We start from the raw sequence: 10,908 nt of genomic DNA on the forward strand, positions 1-10,908 counted from the left end.
ATGAAGACAATGCCTGGGAGACGGTCGAAACCATCGCTTCCTAGGCAGGTTTACTTTCGCGGTCCCGTCGGCCGCTGAAGCACGAACCCAACCCAACGGCATCCATTTGCTGCGCAAAGTTTGCTATGAGTTCGGTATCTATACAGTTTTCCTCGATGATATGACCATCCGACTTAGTATTGTCGAGGGATGTGATGATAGTACTGATGATGGCGAGGACCAAGTTTTCTGGGCTCTTCCCACTAGGTAAGTTCAATTCAATTCCACTTGCTCGATTTGAACCAGTATTAATCACTGTGTATGATATGTATGCATGCTTGGAACATTATGATATGCATGCATACTAGCGTGGTAGTAACTTGAATGCATCACATAGAGTTGTTTTCCGCATCTTTCCTACGCACAACCAAAAAATCAGCCCGCTGGAGAAAATAGTCCAATGAAAGAAAAAATAGACCCAGACCCACGAACACATGCCCCTTCCTGGTCAAAGGACAACCTCGTTCCTCAAATTTTTCCAACTGAATCCAGCTCCTTTTCTGCCTGTCCCACCCACGGCGTAGCCCTCTCTCCGTACGCATGCGCCGCTCGTCCTAGACGGTTGCCACCGCCTGTATTGATTCTCGACCTCCCGAAGGACGCATCCATCACGCCGGTCAAGGCCCTGCCACAGGCCATGGTTAGTGCCGCCATCCACTCATCTCCTCTGTACGACCCCTTCTCTCTCGGATCCAGGCTGGCCGACGGTGTCAAGCCCCAACCGAAGTGGCCCCACCTTCCTTTCCTCGTGCGCCTCGGCGCTGTTTCCAGGTACGCATCGTAGCGCAAGCGCATGGGCTGACAGCGTCCACCGTCGAGCCTTGTCCAAGGATGGCAGTCCATCACACCGTGTGCCACTGCATCGAGCCGACAACCACCATCGCCATCCAGTCCATCTACCGGTGATAGCGAGATCTATCCACCCAGTTATGCATCCATCACGCACCCAACCACCAGGTATGGGCCACTTCTATTATTATATTTCTCCTTTGATTTAGTCGGAGATGTTGCTGCTGTGCTTGAAGTGTGAGAGAGTAGAAAGGACTGAGAGAGTACAGGGGTGGTATGATCACGACCTAATGTCATGGAAGTAGCGACATATGTAGAAATAACCACATTATCATGTGGGGAAGAAACTTGTGAATTAACCTTGTGAAATTACAGCGGAATGGATCCTAGCACCTCCTGAAGGAATTAAAAGGTAACTAAAGCAAGTTCCTCATAGATAATATGAAATAATAGTACTGAAACTTCCTTATTTACACTATATTCCTTCTGCAGATTTGAAGAAGAGATGCGGCCAGTGAAGTTGACTACCAAAGTTCTTGGTATGATTCAGGCTTCTCGTTATTTTAGTATCTGGATGAGCATAGGAGTGGATAAGAAAGATTGACGTTGTACTTTGGCAACCCGTAAGGTTGTTTATCATGAAGCTACTTGAACTTTTCTTATGCTCTAGGCCAACTGTTGTGCTGGTCCGACATAGTGAAAGTAATACTCAATCTATTCTTTTCTTGTCTTGCCTTAAAGAATTGATACCCTTCCAGATCTTATCAATTATTTTGAAAGCTTTGTATACCATGTGCTTCAATTTTTGGTTTAATCGTGTTAAAGCAAGAAAAACATTACTCGTGGCTGAGTCCATCCTCTCCATTGAAGGGGTGCAAATTTTACCAGTCATAAAATGATGTTAAAATAGATCTTTACTTTGTGGTGCTAAAAATACAGGAGCATGTGGATTTTCCATAACAATTTGATAGAAGTTAACATCTCTGATGATATTTAGTACTGTCAGCCATTGGTGTGTTTTCCCTAATTAATAATTGTTTCATGGTGCTATTTAGGTTATGCTCCAGCGAAAAATGACTTCCTCTTCAAGAGAGTACACACAATTCCTGTCCTATAATGTTTGTTTTTTCGAAATTCTAGGGACGGATTAAGGAGGGGTGTTCAGATATATTCGATCATACTTTCTGCAGGATGTTTTCTTCTAAAAAATATTGGACATTGTTTGGATAATTTTTTAAAACTTAGTTTCCTTTGTTTCTTTCACTTTCAGAGGCTACAAAGTTTCATTTTCGGTAAGTCATATTTCCTCATCTGTCAATTACACTCCCTACTTCCCATAAGTTAAATCGTCAAAATTGAAGTGCTCAAAATAGAAAGTGAATATTGAATACAGATATACTGATGCAACACTCAAGAGGGAAGTCTCCACTGTTGGGGAACGTCGCATGGGAAACAAAAATTTTCCTACGCGCACGAAGACCTATCATGGTGATGTCCATCTACGAGAGGGGATGAGTGATCTACGTACCCTCGTAGACCGTACAGCAGAAGCGTTAGTGAACGCGGTTGATGTAGTGGAACGTCCTCATGTCCCTCGATCCGCCCCGCGAACAATCCCGCGATCAGTCCCACGATCTAGTACCGAACGGACGGCACCTCCGCGTTCAGCACACGTACAGCTCGACGATGATCTCGGCCTTCTTGATCCAGCAAGAGATACGGAGAGGTAGAAGAGTTCTCCGGCAGCGTGACGACGCTCCGGAGGTTGGTGATGACCTTGTCTTAGCAGGGCTCCGCCCGAGCTCCGCAGAAACGCGATCTAGAGGAAAAACCGTGGAGGTATGTGGTCGGGCTGTCGTGGGAAAGTCGTCTCAAATCAGCCCTAAAACCTCCGTATATATAGGTGGGAGGGAGGGGGCCTTGCCTTGGGGCTCAAGGAGCCCCAAGGGGGTCGGCTGAGTCCAAGGGGGGAGGACTCCCCCCCCCCAAACCGAGTTGGACTTGGTTTGGTGGGAGGGAGTCCCCCTTCCTTCCCACCTCCTCCTTTTTTTTCTTTTCTCTTGATTTTCTCTTCTTGGCGCATAGAGCCCTTTCGGGCTGTCCCACCAGCCCACTAAGGGCTGGTGTGCCACCCTCAAGGCCTATGGGCTTCCCCGGGGTGGGTTGCCCCCCTCCGGTGAACTCCCGGAACCCATTCGTCATTCCCGGTACATTCCCGGTAACTCCGAAAACCTTCCGGTAATCAAATGAGGTCATCCTATATATCAATCTTCGTTTCCGGACCATTCCGGAAACCCTCGTGACGCCCGTGATCTCATCCGGGACTCCGAACAACATTCGGTAACCAACCATATAACTCAAATACGCATAAAACAACGCCGAACCTTAAGTGTGCAGACCCTGCGGGTTCGAGAACTATGTAGACATGACCCGAGAGACTCCTCGGTCAATATCCAATAGCGGGACCTGGATGCCCATATTGGATCCTACATATTCTACGAAGATCTTATCGTTTGAACCTCAGTGCCAAGGATTCATATAATCCCGTATGTCATTCCCTTTGTCCTTCGGTATGTTACTTGCCCGAGATTCGATCGTCGGTATCCGCATACCTATTTCAATCTCGTTTACCAGCAAGTCTCTTTACTCGTTCCGTAACACAAGATCCCGCAACTTACACTAAGTCACTTTGCTTGCAATTGTGTGTGATGTTGTATTACCGAGTGGGCCCCGAGATACCTCTCCGTCATACGGAGTGACAAATCCCAGCCTTGATCCATACTAACTCAACTAACACCTTCGGAGATACCTGTAGAGCATCTTTATAGTCACCCAGTTACGTTGCAACGTTTGATACACACAAAGTATTCCTCCGGTGTCAGTGAGTTATATGATCTCATGGTCATAGGAATAAATACTTGACACGCAGAAAACAGTAGCAACAAAATGACACGATCAACATGCTACGTCCATTAGTTTGGGTCTAGTCCATCACGTGATTCTCCTAATGACGTGATCCAGTTATCAAGCAACAACACCTTGTTCATAATCAGAAGACACTGACTATCTTTGATCAACTGGCTAGCCAACTAGAGGCTTGCTAGGGATGGTGTTTTGTCTATGTATCCACACATGTAAATGAGTCTTCATTCAATACAATTATAGCATGGATAATAAACGATTATCTTGATACAGGAATTATAATAATAACTATATTTATCATTGCCTCTAGGGCATAATTCCAACAGTCTCCCACTTGCACTAGAGTCAATAATCTAGCCCTCACATCATCATGTGAATTACATTGTAATAAATCTAACACCCATACAGTTCTGGTGTTGATCATGCTTTGGCCGTGGAAGAGGTTTAGTCAGCGGGTCTGCTACATTCAGATCCGTGTGCACCTTGCATATATTTACGTCCTCTCCCTCGACGTAGTCGCGGATGAGGTTGAAGCGTCGTTTGATGTGTCGGGACTTCTTGTGAAACCGTGGTTCCTTTGCTAGGGCAATGGCACCCGTGTTGTCACAGAACAAGGTTATTGGATTCAGTGCGCTTGGCACCACTCCAAGATCCGTCATGAATTGCTTCATCCAGACACCCTCCTTAGCTGCCTCCGAGGCAGCCATGTACTCCGCTTCACATGTAGAATCTGCTACGACGCTCTGCTTGGAATTGCACCAGCTTACCGCACCCCCATTAAGAATAAATACGTATCCGGTTTGCGACTTAGAGTCGTCCGGATCTGTGTCAAAGCTTGCATCGACGTAACCTTTTACGGTGAGCTCTTCGTCACCTCCGTACACGAGAAACATCTCCTTAGTCCTTTTCAGGTACTTCAGGATATTCTTGACCGTCGTCCAGTGATCCACTCCTGGATTACTCTGGAACCTACCTGCCATACTTATGGCCAGGCTAACATCCGGTCTAGTGCACAGCATTGCATACATGATAGAACCTATGGCTGAAGCATAGGGGACGGAGCGCATATGCTCTCTATCTTCATCAGTTGCTGGGCATTGAGTCTTACTCAATCTCGTACCTTGTAAAACTGGCAAGAACCCTTTCTTGGACTGTTCCATTTTGAACCTCTTCAAAACTTTATCAAGGTATGTGCTTTGTGAAAGTCCTATCAGGCGTTTTGATCTATCCCTATAGATCTTAATGCCTAGAATGTAAGCAGCTTCTCCTAGGTCCTTCATAGAGAAACTTTTATTCAAGTAATCCTTTACGCCATCCAAAAACTCTACGTTGTTTCCAATCAGCAATATGTCATCCACATATAATATTAGAAACGCCACAGAGCTCCCACTCACTTTCTTGTAAATACAAGATTCTCCAACCACTTGTATAAACCCAAATGCTTTGATCACCTCATCAAAGCGCTTGTTCCAACTCCGAGATGCTTGCACCAGTCCATAAATGGATCGCTGGAGCTTGCACACCTTGTTAGCATTCTTAGGATCGACAAAACCTTCGGGTTGTACCATATACAACTCTTCCTTAAGGAAACCGTTAAGGAACGCCGTTTTGACATCCGTCTGCTAGATTTCATAATCGAAAAATGCAGCTACTAACATGATTCTGACGGACTTAAGCATCGCTACGGGTGAGAATGTCTCATCGTAGTCAACTCCTTGAACTTGTGAAAAAACCCTTTGCCACAAGTCGAGCTTTATAAACGGTCACATTGCCGTCAGCGTCCGTCTTCCTCTTAAAGATCCATTTTTTCTGAATAGCCTTGCGGCCCTCAGGTAGTACCTCCAAAGTCAACACTTTGTTCTCATACATGGATCATATCTCGGACTTCATGGCTTCCAGCCATTTGTTGGAATCTGGGCCCACCATTGCTTCCTCATAATTTGCAGGTTCATTGTTGTCTAACAACATGATTGATAAGACGGGATTTCCGTACCACTCTGGAGCAGCACGTGGTCTCGTCGACCTGCGTGGTTCAACAGAAACTTGAACTGGAGTTTCATGATCATCATCATTAACTTCCTCCTCAACCGGCGTCGCAACGACAGAGGTTTCCCCTTGCCCTACGCCACCATCCAGAGGGATGAGAGGTTCGACAACCTCGTCAAGTTCTATCTTCCTCCCACTCAATTCTCTCGAGAGAAACTCCTTCTCGAGAAAAGCTCCGTTTTTAGCAACAAACACTTTGCCCTCGGATTTGAGATAGAAGGTGTACCCAACTGTCTCTTTTGGGTAACCTATGAAGACGCAGTTTTCCGCTTTGGGTTCCAGCTTTTCAGGCTGAAGCTTTTTGACATAAGCATCACATCCCCAAACTTTAAGAAACGACAACTTTGGCCTTTTGCCATACCACAGTTCGTATGGTGTCGTCTCAACGGATTTTGATGGTGCGCTATTTAAAGTGAATGCAGCTGTGTCTAATGCAAAACCCCAAAACGATAACGGCAAATCGGTAAGAGACATCATAGATCGCACCATCTCTAATAAAGTACGATTACGACGTTCGGACACACCATTACGCCGTGGTGTTCCAGGCGGTGTGAACTGTGAAACAATTCCACATTGTCTTAAGTGAGCACCAAACTCGAAACTCAGATATTTACCCCCACGATCAGACCGTAGGAACTTGATCTTCTTGTTATGATGATTTTCAACTTCACTCTGAAATTGCTTGAACTTTTCAAATGTTTCATACTTGTGCTTCATTAAGTAGACATAACCATATCTACTCAAATCGTCAGTGAAGGTGAGAAAATAACGATATCTGCCGCGTGCCTCCTCGCTCATCGGACCGCACACATCGGTATGTATGATTTCCAACAAGTCACTGGCACGCTCCATTGTTCCGGAGAACGGAGTTTTAGTCATCTTGCCCATGAGGCATGGTTCGCACGTGTCAAGTGAATCAAAGTCAAGTGACTCCAAAAGTCCATCGGTATGGAGTTTCTTCATGCGCTTTACACCAATATGACCTAAGCAGCAGTGCCACAAAAATATGGTGCTATCATTGTTAACTCTAACTCTTTTGGTCTCAATGTTATGTATATGTGTATTATCACTATCAAGATTCAATATGAACAACCCTCTCACATTGGGTGCATGACCATAAAAGATGTTACTCATAGAAATAGAACAACCATTATTCTCTGACTTAAAAAAGTAACCGTCTCGCAATAAACAAGATCCAGATATAATGTTCATGCTCAACGCAGGCACTAAATAACAATTATTCAAGTTCATAACTAATCCTGATGGTAACTGAAGTGAAACTGTGCCGACGGCGATTGCATCAAATTTGGAACCATTTCCCACGCGCATCGTCACTTCATCTTTCGCCAGCCTTCGCCTATTCCGCAGTTCCTGTTTCGAGTTGCAGATATGAGCAACAGAACCGGTATCGAATACCCATGCACTACTACGAGAGCCGGTTAAGTACACATCAATAACATGTATATCAAATATACCTGATTTTTCTTTGGCCGCCTTCTTATCAGCCAGATACTTGGGGCAGTTGCGCTTCTAGTGACCCATACCCTTGCAATAGAAGCACTCTGTTTCAGGCTTAGGTCCAGCTTTGGGTTTCTTCGTCGGATTGGCAACAGGCTTGCCGCTCTTCTTTGAATTACCATTCTTCCCTTTGTCGTTTCTCTTGAAACTAGTGGTCTTATTCACCATCAACACTTGATGTTCTTAACGGAGTTCAGACTCTGTGACTTTCAGCATCGCGAACAACTCGCCGGGTGACTTGTTCATCCCTTGCATGCTATAGTTCAACACAAAGCCCTTATAGCTTGGCGGCAGTGATTGAAGAATTCTGTCAGTGATAGCCTCTTGCGGGAGTTCAATCCCCAGCTCAGCTAGACGGTTTGAGTACCCAGACATTTTGAGCACATGTTCACTGACACACGAGTTCTCCTCCATCTTGCAAGCATATTATTTATCGGAGGTCTCATACCTCTCGATCCGGGCGTTCTTCTGAAAGATAAACTTCAACTCCTGGAACATCTCATATGCTCCATGACGCTCAAAGCGACGTTGAAGTCCCGACTCTAAGCCATACAAGACTGCACATTGAACTATTGAGTAGTCCTCCTTACGTGCTAACCAAGCGTTCTTAACATCCTGATCAGCCGTAGCGGGTGGTTCATATCCTAGCGCAGCATTAAGGACATAATCCTTCTTCCCAGCTTGCAAGATTAGCTTAAGATTACGAGCCCAGTCTACAAAGTTGCTTCCATCATCTTTCAGCTTAGCTTTCTCTAGGAACGTATTAAAATTCAGGGTGATTGTTGCGTGAGCCATGATCTACAACACAAATATATTCAAAGTGGACTTAGACTATGTTCAAGATAATTAGAGTTTAACTTAATCAAATTACTTGCTAAACTCCCACTCAAAAAGTACATCTCTCTAGTCATTTGAGTGGTTCGTGACCCACTTACACTAGCTCAAGTCCGATCATCACGTGAGTTGAGTATAGTTTCGGTGGTAAGCATCCCTATGCTAATCATATCAACTATATGATTCATGATCGACCTTTCGGTCTCATGTGTTCCGAGGCCATGTCTGCACATGCTAGGCTCGTCAAGCTTAACCCGAGTGTTCCGCGTGTGCAACTGTTTTGCACCCGTTGTATGTGAACGTTGAGTCTATCACACCCGATCATCACGTGGTGTCTCGAAACGACGAGCTGTAGCAACGGTGCACAGTCGGGGAGAACAAAATTTCGTCTTGAAATTTTAGTGAGAGATCACCTCATAATACTACCGTCGTTCTAAGAAAAATAAGGTGCATAAAAGGATTAACATCACATGCAATTCATAAGTGACATGATATGGCCATCATCACGTGCTCCTTGATCTCCATCACCAAAGCACCGGCACGATCTTCTTGTTACCGGCGCCACACCATGATCTCCATCAACGTGTTGCCATCGGGGTTGTCGTGCTACTCATGCTATTACTACTAAAGCTACATCCTAGCAAAATAGTAAACGCATCTGCAAGCACAAACGTTAGTTTAAAGACAACCCTATGGCTCCTGTCGATTGCCGTACCATCGACGTGCAAGTCGATATTATCTATTACAACATGATCATCTCATACATCCAATATATCACATCACGTCGTTGGCCATATCACATCACAAGCATACCCTGCAAAAACAAGTTAGACGTCCTCCAATTTGTTGTTGCATGTTTTACGTGGTGACCATGGGTATCAAGTAGGATCGCATCTTACTTACGCAAACACCACAACGGAGATATATGAATTGCTATTTAACCTTATCCAAGGACCTCCTCGGTCAAATCCGATTCAACTAAAGTTGGAGAAACCGACACTTGCCAGTCATCTTTGAGCAACGGAGTTACTCGTAGCGATGAAACTAGTCTCTGGTAAGCGTACGAGTAATGTCGGTCCAAGCCGCTTCAATCTAACAGTACCGCGGAATCAAGAAAATACTAAGGAGGGCAGCAAGACGCACATCACCTGCCCACAAAAACTTTTGTGTTCTACTCGAGATTACATCTACGCATGAACCTAGCTCATGATGCCACTGTTGGGGAACGTTGCATGGGAAACAAAATTTTCCTACGCGGACGAAGACCTTCTTGCAAGCATAGAATTTATCAGAGGTCTCATACCTCTCGATCCGGGTGTTCTTCTGAAAGATAAACTTCAACTCCTGGAACATCTCATATGCTCCATGACGCTCAAAGTGACGTTGAAGTCCCGGCTCTGAGCCATACAAGACTGCACATTGAACTACTGAGTAGTCCTCCTTACGTGTTAACCAAGCGTTCTTAACATCTTGGTCAGCCGTAGCGGGTGGTTCATCTCCTAGCGCAGCATTAAGGACATAATCCTTCTTCCCAGCTTGTAGGATCAACTTAAGATTACGATCCCAGTCTACAAAGTTGCTTCCATCATCTTTCAACTTAGCTTTCTCTAGGAACGTATTAAAATTCAGGGTGACTGTCGCGTGAGCCATGATCTACAACACAAATATATTCAAAGTGGACTTAGACTATGTTCAAGATAATTAGAGTTTAACTTAATCAAATTACTTGCTAAACTCCCACTCAAAAAATACATCTCTCTAGGCATTTGAGTGGTTCATGACCCACTTACACTAGCTCAAGTCCGATCATCACGTGAGTTGAGTATAGTTTCAGTGGTAAGCATCCCTATGCTAATCATATCAACTATATGATTCATGATCGACCTTTCGGTCTCATGTGTTCCGAGGCCATGTCTGCACATGCTAGGCTCGTCAAGCTTAACCCAAGTGTTCCGCGTGTGCAACTGTTTTGCACCCGTTGTATGTGAACGTTGAGTCTATCACACCCGATCATCACGTGGTGTCTCGAAACGACGAACTGTAGCAACGGTGCACAGTCGGGGAGAACACAATTTCGTCTTGAAATTTTAGTGAGAGATCACCTCATAATGCTACCGTCGTTCTAAGCAAAATAAGGTGCATAAAAGGATTAACATCACATGCAATTCATAAGTGACATGATATGGCCATCATCACGTGCTTCTTGATATCCATCACCAAAGCACCGACACGATCTTCTTTGTCACCGGCGGCACACCATGACCTCCATCAACGTGTCGCCATCGGGGTTGTCATGCTACTCATGCTATTACAACTAAAGCTACATCCTAGCAATGTAGTAAATGCATCTGCAAGCACAAATGTTAGTTTAAAGACAACCCTATGGCTCCTGCCGGTTGCCGTACCATCGACGTGCAAGTCGATATTATCTAGTACAACATGATCATCTCATACATCCAATATGTCACATCACATCGTTGGCCATATCACATCACAAGCATACCCTGCAAAAACAAGTTAGACGTCCTCTAATTGTTGTTGCATGTTTTACGTGGTGACCATGGGTATTTAGTGGGATCGCATCTTACTTACGCAAACACCACAACGGAGATATATGAATTGCTATTTAACCTCATCCAAGGACCTCCTTGGTCAATTTCGATTCAACTAAAGTTGGAGAAACCGACACCCGCCAGTCATCTTTGAGCAACGGAGTTATTCGTAGCGATGAAACCAGTCTCTCGTAAGCGTACGAGTAAT

The sequence above is a fragment of the Hordeum vulgare genome, chromosome 2H, assembly GCF_904849725.1.
Source record: "Hordeum vulgare subsp. vulgare chromosome 2H, MorexV3_pseudomolecules_assembly, whole genome shotgun sequence".
NCBI lineage: Eukaryota > Viridiplantae > Streptophyta > Magnoliopsida > Poales > Poaceae > Hordeum > Hordeum vulgare.